Source organism: Erythrolamprus reginae, chromosome 2 (genome assembly GCF_031021105.1).
Source record: "Erythrolamprus reginae isolate rEryReg1 chromosome 2, rEryReg1.hap1, whole genome shotgun sequence".
Classification (NCBI taxonomy): domain Eukaryota; kingdom Metazoa; phylum Chordata; class Lepidosauria; order Squamata; family Dipsadidae; genus Erythrolamprus; species Erythrolamprus reginae.
The window spans coordinates 273,465,660-273,486,591 of NC_091951.1; the positions used below are offsets into that span (position 1 = coordinate 273,465,660).

The window sequence follows — 20,932 nt, forward strand, 5'->3', positions numbered from 1 at the left end:
ATCAGGTTCATTTACATACTTTGTGACATCTATGAAGCATTTTGAAGTAGACAATGATATTTTCTTGTCTGTTGGATTTAGTATGTAGAACACTACTCCGAACTCTTATCAGTAGACTTAAAGGAGTATTAAAAAAATGGCATCCATTAGTAACCCATTTCAAAATGCTATTAGTCCTGAAGCTACAAAAAATATTCTCATTTCCATTTCACAAAAAAAGGAGGGATGGTACATTTTGTTCCTTCCCCTATTAACTATTTTTTGTAGAGGTGATGGAGTAATTACTATGGTAGGATACCCACTCAACTTGTTAGTTGGAGTCCTGAGGTTAGGTGAGGCAAATCAATGACCTAAATGAGGGAATAGAGGGGGGAATGAATCAAATTTGCAGACGACGCCAAGCTGGCAGAGGTAGCCAATACCCCAGAGGATAGGCTCAAAATACAGAAAGAACTAGATAGATTAGTACTATGAGCTCAAAGTAACAAAATGAGATTTAATGTTGAAAAAGAGCAAAATCTTACTTAGAAAAACCTAAGACAAACTGGGAGAAGCTACAAACTGGGAGAAGCCACACTTGACAGTAGCAACTGCGAGAGACATATCAGCATCTTGGTGGATAACCAACTAAATATGACTCAGCAATGTGCAGTGGCGGCTAAAAAAGCCAACACAATATTAAGCTGCATCAACAGGGGGATACACTCCAAGACTAAGGAGGTACTAATATCACTCTATATTGTCCTAGTCAGACTACACCTAGAGTATTGCATTCAATTTTGGTCACCCCACTACAAAAGGGAAATTAAAACTCTAGAGAAAGTACAGAAAAGAGCAACCAGAATGATAAGGGAACTGGAAACCAAACATACAAAGAGAGGTTGCTAGAACTAGGCATGCATTCAATTTTGGTCACCCCACTACAAAAGGGACATTAAAACTGTAGAGAAAGTACAGAAAAGAGCAACCAGAATGATAAGGGAACTGGAAACCAAGACATACAAAGAGAGGTTGCTGGAACTAGGCATGGATAGTCTAGCAAAAAGGAGGGCCAGAGGGGACATGATAACAGTATACAGATATTTGAAGGGTTGCCACAGAGAGGAGGGGGTCATACTATTTTCCAGGGCACCAGAGGACCAGACCAGGAGCAATGGATGGAGACTGACCAAGGAGAGATTCAACCTGGAAATAAGGAAGAACTTTCTGATGGTGAGAGCCATCAACCAGTGGAATGGCCTGCCAGTGGAGGTTGTGAACGCCCCATCACTCGACATATTCAAAAGGATATTGGACTGTCATTTGACTGGGGTGGTGTTGGGTTTCCTTCTTGAGCATGGGGTTGGACTTGTTGAGCTGCAAGGTCCCTTTCAACTCTAATAATAAAATAAAATAAAATGTCCCAGCAGTGAGAGAATCACCAGGCCACAATCTCTGCAAAGCTTCAGCATTTCAGATAGAAATGTGACCTTTAGTACAGCTTCAGATACACTGTAGGTGAGTTAGAAGTAAATCAATAGCTACCAAATACAAACAAAGGACCAGACTAATTTCAGCAGCAGTGGAAAGATGGGCTGTGGAAATACACCCAGTTGGTGGTGGTGGGGGAAATCACAGTTTGCTCTAGGGTAGTAATATTGTTTGCTATGAAACAGATTTTAAAAGGTAATTCTCGGTTACAAAAAATGACTGATTATTGACACGAGATAAAAGCTACCCAATATAATGTAAGTCAGGGATCGACAAACCCAGGCGCCTGGTCGCCAGTGGCGCCTAGAAAATGTTGTCTGGCGCCTAGAAAATGTTGCCTGCTGTACTGTATGTATACAGCAGTGTTTTTCAACCGGTGCCGCGAGGTGGCTCCTGCAAGTGGGAGCTCCAGGGCTGAGGCTTCAGCCCTGGAGCTCCCACTTGCAGAAGCCGCCCCCCGGCTATTGCCCGCCGCCGCCGCCGCTACTCGCGCACCCCAAAATACCCCCCCTGCGTGCCCTTTTCCATGGGCGCGCAGTCCCCATTCCCCTGCCTGCCTGGGGGGGGGGGCGGGGAGGCGCCGGCAGTAGAAGGCGCTGCCCCCGCCCGCCCGATCCGCTCCCTCTCCTCCTCTTCCGCTGAAAGAAACGCGCGGAAGCTGCCTGCTTGAGCCTCGCGTTGCTCCACCCCGCTTCGTCCTGCTTGTCATCCTCCGTTGCCAGGAAAGCCGGGTTTGTTTTCCGTGAAAGCAGCGCGCCTTTTAACACGCTGCTTTCCTGCACCAGCGACGTTTGGCTGCCGGGGGGGGGGGGCGGGGAGGAGAAAATCCTCCCCCCCCCAGGAGCAGCAAAAGCCTAAGCGGCGGGGTGCGCCGTTTGCCTTCCGGCTCAGTCGCAGAGGCTTTTGCTGCTTGTGGAGGGGGGGGGGGTTGGCGGTGCCGATGCCAAATGCTTTCCCTCCGCGGTGGGGGGTGCAGGGCAGGCGCAGTCAGCCCCAGGAGACAAAGATGGAATGAGAGAAAGGAAAGAGAGAGAAAGGGAGGGAGAGAAAGAAAAAGTGAGAGATAGAAAGGAGAGAGAGAAAGGGAATGAGAGAAAGGAAAGAGAGAGAAAGAGAGGGGGAGAAGGAAAGAGTGAGAGATAGAAAGGATAGAGAGAAAGAGGGAATGGAAAGAGAGAGAAAGGGAGGGAGAGAAGGAAAGAGTGAGAGATAGAAAGGATAGAGAGAAAGAGGGAATGAGAGAAAGGAAAGAGAGAGAGAGAAAATAAGAGAGAGAGAGCAACAGAGAGAGAAAGAACAAGAGAGAGAAAGCATGAGAGAGAGAAAGAACAAGAGAGAGAGAGAGAAAATAAGAGAACAAGAGAGAGAAAAAGATAGCAAGAGAGAGAGAAAGCAAGACAGATAGGGAGAGGAAAGGAGAGTGAGAGAAATGAGAACAAAAAGGGGAGAAAAAAGGAGAAATGAGAAAATGATTGAGGCAGAGAATGAGAGGAGAGTGAAACAAAAGAGAGAGAGAGGTGATTCTTGAAGCATATGGTAAAAAGCATCCAAATAATAAGAAACCCCCCCCCAGCCCACACCTGTTTTTGAAAACGATAAAAGAGAAAAAAAACCCAGCCCTCAACTGGTTTTGGAAATGGTTGGAGTGTGTATACATACACACACATAAGGGGGGGAGAGAGACAGGGATGGAAAAAGAGGAGAAGTGAGAGGGAGAAGGAATGAGGGAAAAAGGGAGGAAGAGAGAGAAATGAGAAACATGAGAGAGAAAAGGGGGAAAGACAGGAGAAGTACCCAGAAATGAGACAGTGGTATAAATTTCAGGAGGGATGATTGATGATTGACTGTATTTATAAGGGGATGTTACATGGGATTGTATATATGAGGGGGTTATTTATGTATGTATGTATGTATGTATGTATGTATGTATGTATGTATGTATGTATTTATTTATTTATTTATTATTTATTTATTTATTTATTAGATTTGTGTCATTTTGGTTGGTGGTATGCCCCAGGATTTTGTAAATGTAAAAAATGTGCCGCGGCTAAAAAAAGGTTGAAAATCACTGGTATACAGTATATTTTTCCCGCCTTGTGTTTACGCCCAGAAATGGTACATCTTGGCTTCCGTAGCTCCGCCCATCAACCTCGGAGCGAGCTGCTTTCCCAGCGTCCCCTGCGCTTGCGTGCGTCTCTCCCTCCCCCCCTTGCCTCCATTCCGCCTCCTACTCGAACCCCTTCACTCCCCCCCACCGCACACAGACGCTCCGATCTTGGCCGCTCACCCGCCTTCGGAGAGAAGCGGAAGCCCCTCCCCTCCCGGCGTGAGGTTTTGTTCATTCCTCCTCCGGCCGCGTGCGTGGTGACTTCCGACCAGTAACCCCTCCTCCCCCCTCCCCCCCTCACCCGCGTCCCCGGCCCGGTCTCCCTTTCCTTCTTCTCTGTTTCGGTTTCTGACTAACGGTCTCCCCTCGGATCCCGACGGGAGTACAGCAGAGCCGGCTCGGCGGAGCCAGGCCTGCGCCGGGGGGGAGGGGGTGAAAGCGATGTCAGGTGGAGACTCGGCAGCTGCCGCGGCCTCCCCTCAGCCGTTGCCCTTCTCGCTGCCCAAGCCTCCCCCCCTGATGCAACTGAACCCCGGCGAAGGCGTGCGTCCTGTGGGACCTCCCGGGCCGGAACAGTCGCCGAAAAGCGCTCGCATGGGTGGCCGGCCGGACTGGCCTGCCGGGAAACCCGTCAGTCTTCTGGCGCCTCTCCTTCCGCCGCGCGGGGAACCCGAACCGCTCCTTCCCTTCGGGCCAGTAATCTCAACCACACCGGACTACGGTGTGGTTGAGATTACTGCATTGGCTCATCATTTTCGTAAACAGCTATCTCCACCTGAAAGTGATGACCAATGCATTCACTCACTCCTCAATGAGTGGTATGAGTTTAAGGTCCTTGGAAAAGGAAAGAAACTGTGTGAGCTTCTGGATTTGGCACTCTCCAACACCGAGAGATTTCCAGTTCTGGGAAACCTGTTGTCGATTGTAGCGGTGCTCCCTGTCTCAACCTCATGTTGTGAAAGAGGATTTAGTTTGATGAACATGGTCAAAAATAAATTCAGATCAAGGATGCAAGAAGAAAGTTTAAGTGACTTGTTTATGATCACCATGAATGGGCCATCTGTGAAGGCGTTTGATCCTGCCAAGGCTGTGGACCACTGGTACTTCAGCTCTAAAATCACAAGGCATGTTCATGGCCACAAAACGCAAAGTGAAAAACACTAGAATGTTGCCTAAAATCTAAAATATCAAAATATAATATTTATTATCTTTAAAAGTAAAATGTTGTTTATAACGTTTGTAATGTTTTTTTTGTTAAATTAAAAACCAAGTTTGCTTAAAAAAAATTCTGGCTCCTAAATTTTTTGGCTGGCTCCTAGATTCTGAACAACTTTGTCGACCCCTGATGTAAGTAACAATTGGTTCTTTCTATTCTCTTTCTGCTTTTGATGTAAGATTGTAGGTGGATCAGATGGACTGAGAAAAATCACTCAAGAATACAGTACATATTGTGGCATCATTCGCGGTTTGCGTATTCCTTTGAGGGTTTTGTTTTATTTTGTTTCAGCCTTCCATCCTTCCAAGGTGGGTAAAATGAGGACCCAGATTGTTGGGGACAATATGCTGATTTTGTAAACTGCTTAGAGAGAGCACTACGAAGTGGTATATAAGTCTAAATGCTATTGCTATTTGTTTTTGCTCTACCTATATTATTATTATTATTATTATTATTATTATTATTATTATTATTATTATTACTTCTTTCTCTCACTTTCTCATACTTTCTTCACTTTCTGCTAATTCTCTTTGCCTCAATCCTTTTCCAATCTGTCTTTTAAATCATCAGTCATTGCGCTCTTCAATTCAATTCAATATTTCTCCTTCTCCACCATTTACAGTCTCAATATCTGGTACTGCAACTTCTGCTCCCACTGAGAAATCTCCTCCTTCCAGCCACTGAGAACAAGCTGTCCTGCCCTGCTACTCTCCTGGGGATGTACAATGGTTCTCACCCTGCTGCTTGTGTCTGGGATGCTGGAGGAGAAATCCCACCTGTGCCAGCCACTAAGAACAAACAGTGCTGCCAAAGAAGCAGAGTCCGTGTCAAAGGACCGTCTGTAAGAGGCGTGCCGGCCGGGAAGAGGGGGCGCTCCTTTGGGAGAAGAGGTGGGAGGGGGGCTGCAACCCAGTGTGGTACTTCATTGACACACTTCTGAGGTCCGATGGTGCGCCCCCCTGGCAGCCCATTTTTGGTCCCAAAAGGCTTCAGGGAGGCCCAAAATGGGTGATGGGTGTGGCATGCATGCGTGATGGGGGTCATGCGCACTTTTGAGGGGTGAGTTTGAGCTCAGGGGGTTGCACACGTATGTGTGGGGAGCAATGAGATCATGCACGCATGTGTAAGGGGAGCACGGGGAATTTGCATGCGCATACACAAGAGATGGGACACGCAAGGGGGCATTGCCTTATAGGTGTGGCACACCTCCCACTTCCCCCATTTTTGGCACACAATGGCAAAAAGGTTAACCTTCACTGCTCTAGGGATATTATGGTTGTATGAAATACCTTGCTGTTCACACTCCTAGCATTTAGGAAAGCAGCACTTTGGGGACTTAAATAATATTTTGTTGGTTGTTTGTACCTGGGGCTAAACTAAACTAATCAACTAAACTGAAATATCTAAGTATTGCCCACAAGATCATAAGCTGCAACGTTCTACCTGTCAATGACTACTTCAGCTCCAACCACAACAACACAAGAGCACGCAACAGATTCAAACTTAATATTAACCGCTCCAAACTTGACTGTAAAAAACATGACTTCAGCAATCGAGCTGTCGAAGCGTGGGACTCATTACCTGGCTCAGTAGTGTCAACCCCCAACCTCCAACATTTTTTCTTTAGACTATCCACGATTGACTTCTCCAGGTTCCTAAGAGTGAGGGGCGTGCATAAGTGCACTAGTGTGCCTTCCGTCCCCTGTCCAATTGTCTCTCCTTTATCTCATTTATCTTTTCTTCCTTTCATATATCTTCTACTCTATTTTTATATCTTTTCTCCTATCCTTTTCTTTATATATATTACTACTTGTCTATTCTCTTCAATGTGTATTGTGTATTGGACAAAATAAATAAATAAAATTAAATAAAATAAATATGTAATTTAGAAAATCACATCTCCTTTGGTACCTTCACTTTGTCAGTTGTTTCTACATAGATTTTTTAAATTATAAACTGTTACAAGGCAGAGGTCTGTCCTTTTTATGATGTAAAGCATTAAAGATTCTGATTATGTATATAATACAATACTAATGATTCTGACTACATGTATTTTCCTACATTAATTAAATCTTCCTTTTATATTGAGTTTGCTCTATTGTTCAATATCATTTAGCATCTCCTATATATTTTTCCTTTCTAATTGTCTGCTTTTTGCTTCTTTTATGAGGAAATGTTTTATTGTCCCTCTCAGTTGAAGTGTGCCTGGATAAGCAATTATAAGTGCTACATCTGTACACTTTCAATGGTTATGAAATTGAAAGATTGGAAGTGTTAATTCTTGGAAATACTAGGTACATGAAAGACTATGATAAATCCAAAGAAAAATTATTTCAGTATGTCTCTAGGAACAATTACTTTCAACATGTATTAATTTATATTATAATTCAGGGCAGTATTGCTATTATATCAAATATTAATTGCCTGTAAAAAGTATACAAACTTGCTCCAGGATCAAAACACTCAAAAAATGTTTCATAATGTTAGAAAACTTTAGCTATGCAAATCTGTATATAAACAAGTTTTATTAAAAGTCTATACGCTTTAAACTAATGTGCATCAAATTACAAGTATTGATGCTATACTTTTCCACAACAAAAATACTAAAACATTTCTGGATTGAATTAAACAGTTTATAAAAATACATGAGTTTTATCATGTGTTAAGGAACTTCATATTTTACAAACAAATGTAAAAAGCACTAAAGCATCAATTCCAAGGTAGATAATTTTATTAAAGAGAAAAGTCATTGAAAGCAACAGAGGACTGCCATCAAGTGGCTGAAGTTAGTACAATTTAAAAACTGCTTTTTCCCCAAGCAAAACTATGAATGTGGAAGGAGAACTGCCCTAGTTGAAGGACTATAGTTCTGCAAATTAAGAAGTTCCAAATACTTTAGCCTGTTCTACCATCTCCCTGGATAATAATTTCTCTAGAGAAGATAACAAAAGCTAGTTCTTACTGGGGACCCTAAAGATTCTTAACACATGTTAATTTCATCAACTAGAATTAAACTCAAATATTTAAATAGTCACCTCTAGTTGATGCAATCAACATGCTGGTGAAATTTAATAATTTTCCCAATCACATCTATCCATCCCACCAGATTATAGTCCCTTCTATCAAAGAGGTCCACTTACTTCAGGGGTAGGCAAAATTGGCTCTTTTTTGACATGTGGACTTCAACTCCCAGAATTCATGAGCTAGCATGATTGGCTCAGGAATTCTGGGAGTTGAAGTCTACAAGTCATTGAAGAGCCAACTTTGCCTACCTCTGACCTATTGGGACCAAAAAGAAGGGGCTTTTTTGTTGTTGTTGTGGTTTGCTTCTTGCAGAACATCATCCCTGTGGAGATAAGTGTAGCTCTGCCTTGATATTCTTGATATTCTTTTGAAATATCTTGAAGAATAATTTTGCCATTGGAAATTCCAGGTTGATATGGAGCCCATCAAGTATTTTTTGAATGTTGTCAGCAGGGTGAGAGTGCGTTGGGTTTTATATTTGGGGGGGCTATTTCTGCAAGTCACCTGGAGTTACTATGAGTGAGTTGAGCAGCCATGTTAATAAATATTTTTTATTAATTAGTTATTAATAAAAAAATTTTTTTTAAATAATTGGGGGACAGGCTTCATAGGATAAAAAAGTGAAAGAAGCCCAGAATGGCTAAAATATTTTTTTTCTTTAAAAAAAAATTCATATAGCTACCTAACTACCAGAAAAAAACTCTGGATGGTGAACAGGAATAAAGACATACATATGTACATAAATAAATCAAGATTTCTCTTTAAATTCCACAGTCATTAGTGTGTTCTTTTGTAATAGCTTCTTCACTTTTTTTTCAGTAAACCTCCCCCCCCCTCCCCAGCAAAGATTACTCATCAGATGTTCTCAAATGTTTTTGAGCTTGTCTAACTGGTTCTAGACTTCCTGGTGGGTGAAATATGACATGTAAATAAATTCTTCTTATATAAAAAGTAGGCAGCAATAAAACCTTGACATAGGCTCTTAATTGTTTCCAGCATCTTCCTCTGGAGATAGTTTTTAAGATTTAGATGGATGTAACACTGTAAAAGCCCACTGCAATAACAACGCAAAAAAGTCTTCAAGAGTTGTTAACGTAATCCTACTTAGCTTATTCTCTGGTAATATCACTCTACTAAACAAAGCATACAAAACTTTCACTAGACCAATCCTTGAATACAGCTCATCCGCCTGGAACCCACACCACATTTCAGACATAAATACATTAGAAAATGTCTAGAGATACTTTACGAGAAGAATCCTCCACTCCTCTACTCGCAACAGAATACCATACGCAACCAGGCTTGAAATCCTAGGCTTAGAAAGCTTAGAACTATGTTGCCTTCAACACGACCTAGGAATAGCCCATAAAATCATCTGCTAAAATGTCCTTCCTGTCAATGACTACTTCAGCTTCAACCACAACAATGAGCACATAACAGATACAAACTCAAAGTAAACCCCTCCAAACTCAACTACAGAAAATATGACTTCAGCAACCAAGTTGTTTCATCACCAAATCCCCAAAACTTTACCCTTCGACTAGTAGTATGCTAACGCAACATGATTTTGAATTTCATCAGATACAAAATATTTTTTACCATATTCTGGTTGGGTTTTTTATTTGTTTGACAGCTTTACATATGCCTGTATATATTTGTTTTTAAAATATTTTATTTAATTCTGAAAACAATTAAATGTTTCCAAGTGTTTGCTGGAAAACATTCTGATTCAAAAACAGACTTTCACTTCACTACCTTATTTCAATTTCATTTATTTTATACATTTTTGGATCTGAGGTACAGTGGCAATTACTTTCAAATATTGTAGGAGCTATATGGAGTGAAACTATGAACAGTTCATTTTGAATGTCCCCCTAATAAAAACTGTAATCTTAGAGTTGACTTTAAATGGAAACTCACCAGATTTTGTAGTTTTTTCCTTTTTCTTTTTGGAATTTAAAATTAATGTAGAAAAAATGTAGACTGTTGGGTGGGGGGAACCCAAACATTAAATTCTAATTGGGAGGTAAGACAAGACAATTTTAGTACTACTTTATCAGTGGAATTACTGATATATTCAACCAGTATTAAAAACTGTCATTTTTTTTACTGGCATAGAAATTGGACAACCATTTGTCTAGAATAGAGTAGGTAGGGTGTCCTGCTTGAGCAGGGGGTTGGATTAGAAGAGGTATTGGTATTAACTGATATGCCTCTTCTCATCAGGTGGAGCCAGCAGTCAGGATGGGACATATCAAAGCCCCAAGTCCCCATGGGAGGGAACAGTCTGAGAAGATTAAGAATTCTTCTGAACCACGCTTCCCAGCAGTGGAAGTGTCACAGGGCTAATGACACAACTTGTAGTTCTAGCCAATTGATAGAGCACTTGGCATGCGCTGCCGACCAAAGCCCCTGAGCCATGTGCCCCCTTCAATGGGCACACCACCCGCAGAGACTGACATCTGTTGTGACGGAGAGCCTTGAAAAGGGAGCTCTTGGAGATGGCTGGAGACTACCACCAAGCAAAGGAGCATCAAACATGTGGAGGAACCAGGACCCTATGGAGCAGGGTCCTGGTCTTTTTTTACTGGAAAAAAGAAGCATTGTAGTTCCCTAGAGTGTAGGCGGGCCCAATGGATGATGGATATGCTAGATATCATTTTTTCCAGGAGAATGGACAATACCAATAAGGGGGGTGAATGTTCTCATTGTACTTGGGACACTAATCCTCTGATACTCTCCTGTCTCTCCTGAGAAAGGGAAACCCTACACTCTAGGGAGTTGATAACTGTTTCCAAATGAACTATAGAAGTGGAAGGGGACAGGTGATTTTTCTCGAGATTGATTGAGAACCCGTGGTGTCACATTGAGGAAATTGTTAGCTGGAGGTGCTATAGGACAAGCTCTTTAGAGGGCACATAGACCAGAATATTGTTCAGGTAACACTGGACACACATGGGTAAGGTTCGTAAATGAGCCGCCAGAGCTGCTAAGATCGCCAAATAACTCACTGACTGCTAATCCAATGTCAAGGAAAGTCAAATAACTCACTGACCACAATGGAACCAGTAGTTGGGATGGAGCTAGTTTTGCCACGTCCATCCTGCTGAGGACCAAGTCAAACAGCCTCAGTCCTCATCCCTGAATGGATGAGGACAACCCAGCCACAACTGCTGGCTCCATCCATGATACAGAAGACCTCAAAGGTTTTTTCCAACTCTTTTAATCTACCCATAAAATCTTACAAGTTTTTTATTTTTCTCCATATTTATATCAATGATAACATTCCAACACATATACCATAGTTCACCATATAATATAAACATATATCCAAACCAACCTTAATTTAATACAATTTTAAATCCTATTGCTATTGTTAATCAGTCTGCTTGTCTTCTCACTCTTCACTCCCATCTCTCTCCTCCTCTCCTCTCCCTCTCTCTCAGCTACATTCTAACTTACTTCTGTATCCTCCTGAGTGATGTAATTCTGTTATATCAATTAAATGGAACAGACTGATATTTTCTATATTTCTTCTTAGCTTTATATTTACATTTCTACAAGTAGGTTCTTATTTTAGATACATGTCATTTCTTTAATCCTGCCTCCTAAACTAGCTACGTCAGCTGGGTTGTCCAAATTATTCCAATTCTTTCTATTTCTTTTATCCTCGATTACATAAACGCTGTGCATATTTCCCTTCTAACCAAACAGAATTCCCCCCACATTTTATAATAATTTGAGTCTTCCTTATCTGTAATTCTCATTGTTAATCTATTCATTTCTGCATAGTCCATTATTTTCTTCAAGACTTCTTCCGTCAGTGTCACATTTAGTTTCCATTTTGGGGCATATGCTATCAGTGCCGATGTCACTATGTGCACAATTAAGTAAATTTCTTCTTTATTATGGTAAAATATCAAGTAGAAATACTTCTGGTTTAAACACAATATTTTGTTGCAAAATTTCTCCAAACCATTATTAAACATAGCCCAATATTTTTTGGCTCCAGTGCATGTCCACCACATGTGATAAAAAGAACCCGGTGCCATTGCCTTCTTTCAGGTTCTTTTTTCAGTTACCCAATTTTGTCTACAGCATTAAATTCTCTGGCAGTATCCTGTCCAAAAAGCAAGTATGCTTGATCCCACTTAGCTAAAGTTGTCTAGTTTCTGCCATAAAAGACAAAAATAATACAAACACCACATTATTTTGCTTCATAACAAAATAAATCTCTGAATGAATAAGTCAAAGCTATAGATATCCCGTTGCAATTTTGTTCTTCATGCTTTTCATTAAAATAGAAAATATTGGTCTTATTTTAAAGTAAAAAATTAAATTAAATACAGGTTATGCTCAAACCACTAGATGTCTCTAGCTGCATTTTTTAAATCAAAGTACTCAATAAAATATGAATACAATTTTAAACTCTTATCTAATGATGAAAATTCAGAGTTGGGTAAATTCCTGATAATTTTCAAAAACAAGTTGCTATTTGATTTATGAACCATAACATTCCCTATAGCAAAGGTATCAGATTGTCCACTTCCCTATGTTCCAAATGTGTTAAACACACCATTCCCAGAATTCACCATTAGCATGCCTTGGACCCTGTTGTAAAGCTAGTAATTTAAACACTCATTGCTAATCTGGTACCCATGAAGTAAATTTGTGAAGAACCTAAAGTTTCATAGATCTTTCTTACATATCTCCAAATTCCTTCTGTGTCCAATCATATCTGACCAATAAAGAAGTCTGTTCTGTTCTGTTCTGCCCTATCCTATCCTATCCTATTTTTCTCCCAGCATGCCTTACCATCAATCACTCTATTAGGGTATGTTATCGCATACAGGTTAGCTAATGGATTTTCCTGATATGTATCTATGACTAGAGGCACATAACATACCAAATCTATTTAGCTAGCTAGGTATATTGATATGATTTTAAAAACTTTATTGCAGTCAAGAACTAGTGCATTGGTTTGTTGAATAAATCATAATCAGCACTGCAGCACTAGTCAAAAGGGCCCAGCAGAGATTATACCAGTGTTTCCCAACCTTGGCAACTTGAAGATATCTGGACTTCAACTCCCAGAATTCCCCAGCCAGCATTTGCTATCTCTCTTTCTCCCCCATCTTTCTCTCCCTCTCTCTCTTTCTTATTTTCTCTCTATCTTGCTCAGTCTGTTGCTCTCTCTCTCTTGTTCTCTCTTTCTCTCTCTTCCTTTCTTCTCTGCGGAGGCCGGTGAAGGTTTTTCTTAGTTTGAATGTTCCGAACGGGCTGGCAGGGGGATGGGGAGCGCGCGTGCACGTGCGCCCAACATTCAAACTAACCTTCGCCGGCCTCCACTGTGAGAAGAACGCCTGCCCCGCCTCTCCTGCAGCCCCTTTGCTGACAGCTGGGACAAAGGCGCTCTCGGCGAAGGGACTGCGAGAGGGGAGGGGCAGGCGTTTCCAAAGTGTTCGGGGCGGCTAGCGGCCGGATCAGGAGAATGAGAAGCCGCAGCCGCCGCTGCGGGAAGAGCTACGCCCCAAGGCGGGAAGCGGAGGAGGAGATTGGGTGGGCAGGGGGCAGCGGCGAGAAGCCAGGGGCGCGAGGGGGCCAGAGGCAGCTGTGGCTCCTTGCGCGGCCTTGGAAAAGGATGCGTGGGGGTGTTTTGGGGTTCACGGGTGCGCACCTTAGAGGGTACAGTGCACCATAGACCAATTTTTCCACTCCAAGAATGCCCACACGTGAATTAAAATACAGGACTGAAACAGCACTTTGAGACATCAACATACATGGACTAACAAAGAAAGTGCAGTATTCCACACACATCCAAAGAAAGCAAGCTGCTAGTTTTTTGCTGCCCCATTCCACTTTGTTAGTAATGATATGTGATTTGTCTATTTGCAAAAAAAAATTGTGAACAGTTGTTACGAGGGAAGCCACCTGGTGTGAAGGCGCCTTTCCTTCTTTTTCTGTTAAAAAGCTTCTGCTAGCTGTGATATTGAAACAAGTACATGGCAGTCTTTTTGGATCCAGGCACTTTTCACAACAGCTGAGACCATGGTTGTAGCTTGTAGAATAGAGCTCTTGTGTGCCTGTAAGGGGGAAGGAAAGTAATGGGTCACTGAATCCAATGGCTGGGAGATAGAGTGGGACACTGCTTTTATTTGGAGGAAAAATCAAGTGGGAGAATTTGCTTCTCTAACAGCAATTATGAGTCAGACCAGAATCATACTAGAAAGGGTTATGATCAGATTCACTGATTATGATGCCTCCTTTGAAGCATGCTGAACCAAAGGCAAAGCCTAAGTCAGCCAAAGATGAATAAAAGAACAATGCTTTTTTATCTCTTTCTCTTGATGCTGTTTACTAAAAAACAGAGAGTAATTTCAGTCTTAAAGGACAGCATGTTAAATTAGGAAATGTTAGAAATGCAATGCTAGAAATGATTTAATTGGATTAGACAATATTCTAATGCAGTGGTTCTCAACCTGGGGGTCATGGCCCCTTTGGGGGTCGAATGACCATTTCACAGGGGTCACCTAAGACCATGGGAAAAGACAAATTTCTCATGATGTTAGCTTCTTCTTGGCTTTGGACCAGAATACCTCTGGGACCGCCTTCTGCCGCATGAATCCCAGCGATCGATTAGGTCCCACAGAGTTGGCCTTCTCCGGGTCACGTCGATGAAACAATGTCGTCTGGCAGGACCCAGGGGAAGAGCCTTCTCTGTGGTGGCCCTGACCCTCTGGAATCAACTCCCCCCAGATATCAGGATTGCCCCCACCCTCCTTGCCCTTCGCAAATTCCTTAAAATCCAACTCTGCCATCAGGCATGGGGAAATTGATTCCCCCGGGCCGTTCCATTTTATGCATGGTTTGTCTGGGATATATGACTGTTTTTATATTAAGGCTTTTAAACTGTTTTTAATCATTGGCTTTGTACTGTGTTTTGTTGTTGTGAGCCGCTCTGAGTCTCCGGAGAGAGGCGGCATACAAATCTAATAAATAATAATAAATAATAATAATAATTCTATTCCGGTGCCTTGAAACATATTTTTGCAATCCGACCAATCAGGTGTTTACAGTGGGGACGTCCCTCTGACCTTCCTGCCAATCAGTTTAAAGATCTGTTGGGAGAATTGGGGCTACACTTATGGTTGGCAGCATTAGAAAGGTTGAGAACTGTGTTAATGCATACTAAAATGTAATACTTTCCATACCCATCTTAAAGGAAAAGAGAAAACAAAGAAAATAAATCTGAGCAATATTGTAAAAGGCAATATAGTATGCCACAAAATATAGATGCAATATATTGCTAATGATAACAAAGTTTGGAATGATGAGAAAGAAACAATCATCCTTCAGAAGAAAAGGATTTAGGGGTAGTGATTTCTGACAGTCTCAAAATGGGTGAACAGTGCGGTCAGGCGGTAGGGAAAGCAAGTAGGATGCTTGGCTGCATAGCTAGAGGTATAACAAGCAGGAAGAGGGAGATTATGATCCCACAATATAGAGCGCTGGTGAGACCACATTTGGAATACTGTGTTCAGTTCTGGACACCTCACTTACAAAAAGATATTGACAAAATTGAACGGGTCCAAAGACGGGCTACAAGAATGGTGGAAGGTCTTAAGCATAAAACGTATCAGGAAAGACTTAATGAACTCAATCTGTATAGTCTGGAGGACAGAAGGATAAGGGGGGACATGATCGAAACATTTAAATATGTTAAAGGGTTAAATAAGGTCCAGGAGGGAAATGTTTTTAATAGGAAAGTGAACACAAGAACAAGGGGACACAATCTGAAGTTAGTTGGGGGAAAGATCAAAAGCAACATGAGAAAATATTATTTTACTGAAAGAGTAATAGATCCTTGGAACAAACTTCCAGCAGACGTGGTAGATAAATCCACAGTAACTGAATTTAAACATGCCTGGGATAAACATATATCCATCCTAAGATAAAATACAGAAAATAGTATAAGGGCAGACTTGATGGACCATGAGGTCTTTTTCTGCCATCAGACTTCTATGTTTCTATGTTTCTATAATGAGGTTGCAAAGAAATTGGTAGAAATCCAAAGATTTTTCAAAGGATTATAGGGAATGAGAAGAAGGTAAGATGCTAAACTAACGGTAACTAACTCCCAAATGAGGCCCACCACTGTTGTATCATCCACAGACTTCAAAACAGAGTTGGTAGCTAACCTTGAAAACAGAATAACTTAATAAATGAGAGTTATGAATGATTCTATTCCTTCTATTCCTATATCTCTTCCTATTCCTATATCTCTTCTTCTATTCTTTCATTGATATGTTTTATTCCTATATCTTCTCTTCTATTCTTTCTTAGATATATTTTACTATGAGTATATCCTCTATAACCTTCATTATGTATTTTACTATGTGTATACCAACTAAAACCCTCATGGTGTATTGGACAAAATCAATCAATCAATCAATCAAAATAGAATGAGAATGCAAAGTAGTGGAACAGACTGGCCAGAAAAAAGTGGAGGCAGAGGAGATTTCCATTTAGAAGACATGATTCTACATGAGTTGGATGCCAACTGTTGAAGATATTTGTAGATTCCTGAACAATAAACAATTAAGTTTTATATAGTTACACACAGGGGTGAAATCCAGCAGGTTCTGATAGGTTCTAGAGAACTGCTAGCAGAAATTTTGAGTAGTTTGGAGAACCAGCAAATACCATCTCTGCCTAGTGTGGGAATGGAGATTTTGCAGTATCTTTCCCTTGCCGTACCCATCAAGCCACGCCCAAAGATGTTGGGTTTAACCACTCTACTACATGATTGCACTGTCTTGTAAACACATCTCTATGGTCAGGTCGCAATTACCTGACCAGTGTGTCACCTTTTGATGACCAAAAGGGGCAGGTACTCTGCAGACTATATAAACTTCTGCAGAATAGATGCTCCCACCCCCTTCTGATCCTCTTTTCGTCTTGATGACCCTTCCTTGTCCATCTCCTGTGTGCTCCATTGTCCTCGGCTGAGGATACATGTGTGAGATGAAATCCAAAGCCATCCTCACACATGGGACCATCCAGAAGTTATTAATATGGACTGGAATATAAGCTTATCTGCCTGCAATGTGTAATTGCATGAATCAACAAAATTGTAAGTAAAGATTCTGAAACACGTGTTATTTCTTGCCATGCTAACTCTGCTGCAAATTAAGCCAGCTGAACTCTGCTAATACAAATAATAATAATAACAATCAAAATTCCCAACTAAAGAACCGGTAGGGAAAAAGTTTGAATTTCACTCCTGGACTATATGTATAGCTATTGATCAACTGCAGATGCGTCATAGAATCCTTTGCAATATGCTGCCCATTCAGTATTGTTTTTTTCTCTCAAATTTTATTTTACTTATTCACTGCTAAAGTGCTACTCACTAGTGCTATTGATTCTCATGTTTAAAATATGCAAAACCTTTTAAAAAAATGAAAACTTTAATAATTTTTGCTTGATTTTTAAAATATTACATGATAACCTCCATTTAAAGAATTAATTTTTTTTCTTTTAATCTTGCTAGCTGGAATTTGCTTTTATATAATTGCTTAGACTGGAAATTGTTGTAAACTTCAGAGAACTAACCCAGTGCGTTAATAGTAGCACAGTCCTATGTAACTCATCCGGTAAAATGATAGAAATAATTATCACAGATAGTAAAAGGACAGTTATTAAACTGTTAAGAAAGAATAGTGTTTGCAGCTGTTGTAAAGTTTAAATTAAATTAGGAGGAATTTTTAAAGAGTTGATCAGGCTTGCAAATGGGAAAATGAAAGTCCTTTCAAAAACTCATTCCGGCTTTGATTGGGTAAGCTTGCAGTTAGCAGTTGTTCTGCAAAATTTGTCACCTATAGATATGATAACTATGAGGAATATTAAAAAATAAATTATACTCAGAAATGTCCACGGAAAACACCGCACCAGCAAACTACGCATATCTTGGATGGAAAAATCAATGTACATTGTTTGCCAACAAGAACAGTATTGTTCTTTTTATACAATAATTTTGATATAACAAATAGCATTGACAACTGTCAAACTCCAATCAGCAATGACATAAAAGATGAACACTACCTCTAGCCTGTGCCAACTTTGCCATTGATTTATTGCCAAGTTGTTTCCCTATTTATACAGGATATTAAGCTGTATTTTATTAAACACATTCCATTTGATTGTTCTTTATTTGTAGCTTTTGTGTTTGCATTTACATTATATTAAAATTGTATTATATTTTATTCATGGCTGCATGCATTGAACTATGTTTTGCAAATTAATATGGAGATTTAGAGGCAATTTTGAAATAAATAACAATAAGCAATAATTATAGGCAATAATGAAATAACAAGCTCTCCGCTTGGGAAGACCTGTCACCAACAACATTCCCTTGTCAGTTGAGAGAAAATTATCACCTTGCCCAGGTATACTATAAGAAGGAAGAAGTAGCACCCTCTAGCAAAGAACTTTTTTCCAGCTTACCTTCTTGTCATTTTATAGCTTAACATCTCACAAGAACCATGAAATTCCTCACAGAACCATAAAATTGATTGACTTTCTTGGATTTAAAAGAACATTGCCCTGAGGCAATAAGTATGCAATAAGGATATGGAGGCTTGGTGTTGAGGTATGGAACAGCTATGTTCTACAGGAAATTATTTTACTGCCAGTTAATCCATTGAACTGTTGATCAGTTTAAGATACATTATATCCTATTGCATTTGGGATATATTATATTTAGTATATATTGGAAGAGCATACCACTGAAGGTGTACCAATGCAGCCTAATATAGTATTCTGTCTTTCTGAACAAGCTGGAGCTAACCTAACTTTAGGGAGGGAAATGTCCCATAGCAGTGAAGGCCCATCTCCTGGGACCAATCCAGTGATCGGTTGTCAACATTTTTACTGCCACGCTGTGGGCGTGGCTTATTTTGTGGGTCTGGTTTGATGGTCATGTGAGCAAGTGGGAGTAGCTTGACAATCATGTGACCAGAGTGGCTTAAAGGTCATGTGACTGGGCGGGAGTGGCCAAGATAAGTTTTCAAATAGATGCTTGGACTCTTTTTCAATTGATTAAGTCACATTATTTGAATAGCCACAAAAGGGACAAATGATAGACGAGATTATTTGTTGAGGAGCACAGTAATATTTTAAGTTTTTTTACTGAACTGACAAGGTTATTTCCTATTTTAAAAGTAATTAGGTGTCATACTAAGGTACTAGGGAACTACAATAAAAAATGATTAAGTATTCAATAAATAGTGCATGAACTTACTGCCCCCACTGCGTTAACACCCATGGGGGCAGCAACCCATTACTGGACCAATTAAATATTACTCCCTAGTAGACAACCACAAGAAGTCTTCTCTGGCAGAACTAGTAACATAGTTAGGAAGAGTAGGTCCCTCAGATAATCAATCCATAGTTCCAGAAGCATTTGGATTACAAGGATAGTGCAATCATGCTTTGGGTCAGGAATGCTTCTTTAAATTTAATATGTAACCTGACCAAAATTACAAACTGGATGGGAGGGTAAGAATTGAAACCTGCTTCTCCTTCTGGGCATCTTAGCAGCATTCAATGTTATTGAATGTCTAAATCTGTGCTTTTTGATGATATTCACCTTGGAGATATTACTTTACAATGATTCCTGTCCTTGTTGTACTACATATAGAAAGTAGTTTATCTGATACTATTCTTACAAGATTAACAATAATGTTTTACAAGGTTCTTGCTCATGAAAAGTTGTCGCTCATGAAAGAATTAGAAAAAGTCTTTGAAACTCTGAAGTTGGGTACTATAATACTATCATAGAAGTGTTCTGTCGGGGTCTCTGGTAGACTCCTCCCAAAAATTCACAGTTACAAATTGTAGACACACACACGTTTGAAAATTCAAAACAATGTTCTTTATAATGAAAATTCACTTAAACTAAGCCCTCTTTTGGTATAGCAAAGAGCACTCATCTCCAACCAAACTGGTAATTTGTACAAGTCCCTTATCAGTCCTGTGATACTTAGCTTGCAGCTGTGAGGCAATTCACAGTCCTTCTTCTTTCACAAAGTGAAACACACTTTGCTCTGGTTTAGTTTCAAAGCGGGGGAAAATCAGCACACAAAAAGTCGAAGTCAGTAAAGCAGTCACGAAACACAACGATCAGATAATCCTCCACAATGGCCAAACCCACAGGCTGCTATTTATAGCAGCCTCACTAATTACCACAGCCCCACCCAACCACAGGTGGCCTCATTTTCTTTGATAATAATCTCTCAGTTGTTGTTACCTATGCATCGCTCTCCGCATGCATGGCTGTATCATTAACTCTTGCTCTGAATCAAAGGAGGAGCTAGATAATTGATCTCCTTCTGAGCAGTCTGCCACACTCTCCTCCTTCCTGTCACTCATGTCTTCTTGGTCAGAGAACCCTTCATCAGCAGATTCCACCGGGGGCAAAACAGGCCTGCAGCATGTGGAGGTCTCCCTCACACCCACAGTCCTTGGGGCAGGAGCTGGGCCAGAGCTAACCACAACAAGAAGTATGCTGCTTATTACCAATTTCCCACCTAATCCTACTGTTTCTTGCTGTCCAACAAGAAAGCAATCGGTATCTTTTAAAGTAATCTAAATGGGAGAATGGATAGTTGAACCTAAAATTAAATCCAATTTTGGTAGTCAGTAGGAAACGGGGCTTAAAGAATAATGTTTAGGAAGATGGAATTCAATCCTCATTAAACAATAAGGCCATAGTCTGAGAGGACAATCTGACTGTCTAAGGTTTGGCGTAAAAATCATCATCTTGTTTCCATGGTGAGGAATGGATTTACACGGTCATACCTATTACATCATAATCTGTGACCACTTTTAAGTCATATTTGGCAAACATTATTTGTGCCTCAATTATATTCTGCCTTATTCATTTTAATATAATCTCCCTAGGATACATTTTCAAAAATGTTTAGATGTTTCAAATAAAGCAAAATGCAAAGTTCCAGAAACAAGTTACCACATCATTTGTCAATTGCTCATAACTTCAGGCACTGTATTATTCTTTAAACACCTAAACAAACTAGAGCCTGAGAATATGAAGT

General features: G+C 40.5%; 1 protein-coding gene across 1 annotated transcript in view; it reads right to left on the reverse strand.

Annotated features, from left to right (window-relative positions):
- Positions 1-20,932, reverse strand: part of LOC139162381 (transient receptor potential cation channel subfamily M member 3-like) — a 262,448-nt gene that overhangs the window by 231,033 nt on the left and 10,483 nt on the right. The gene's annotated exons all lie outside the window — the stretch shown is intronic.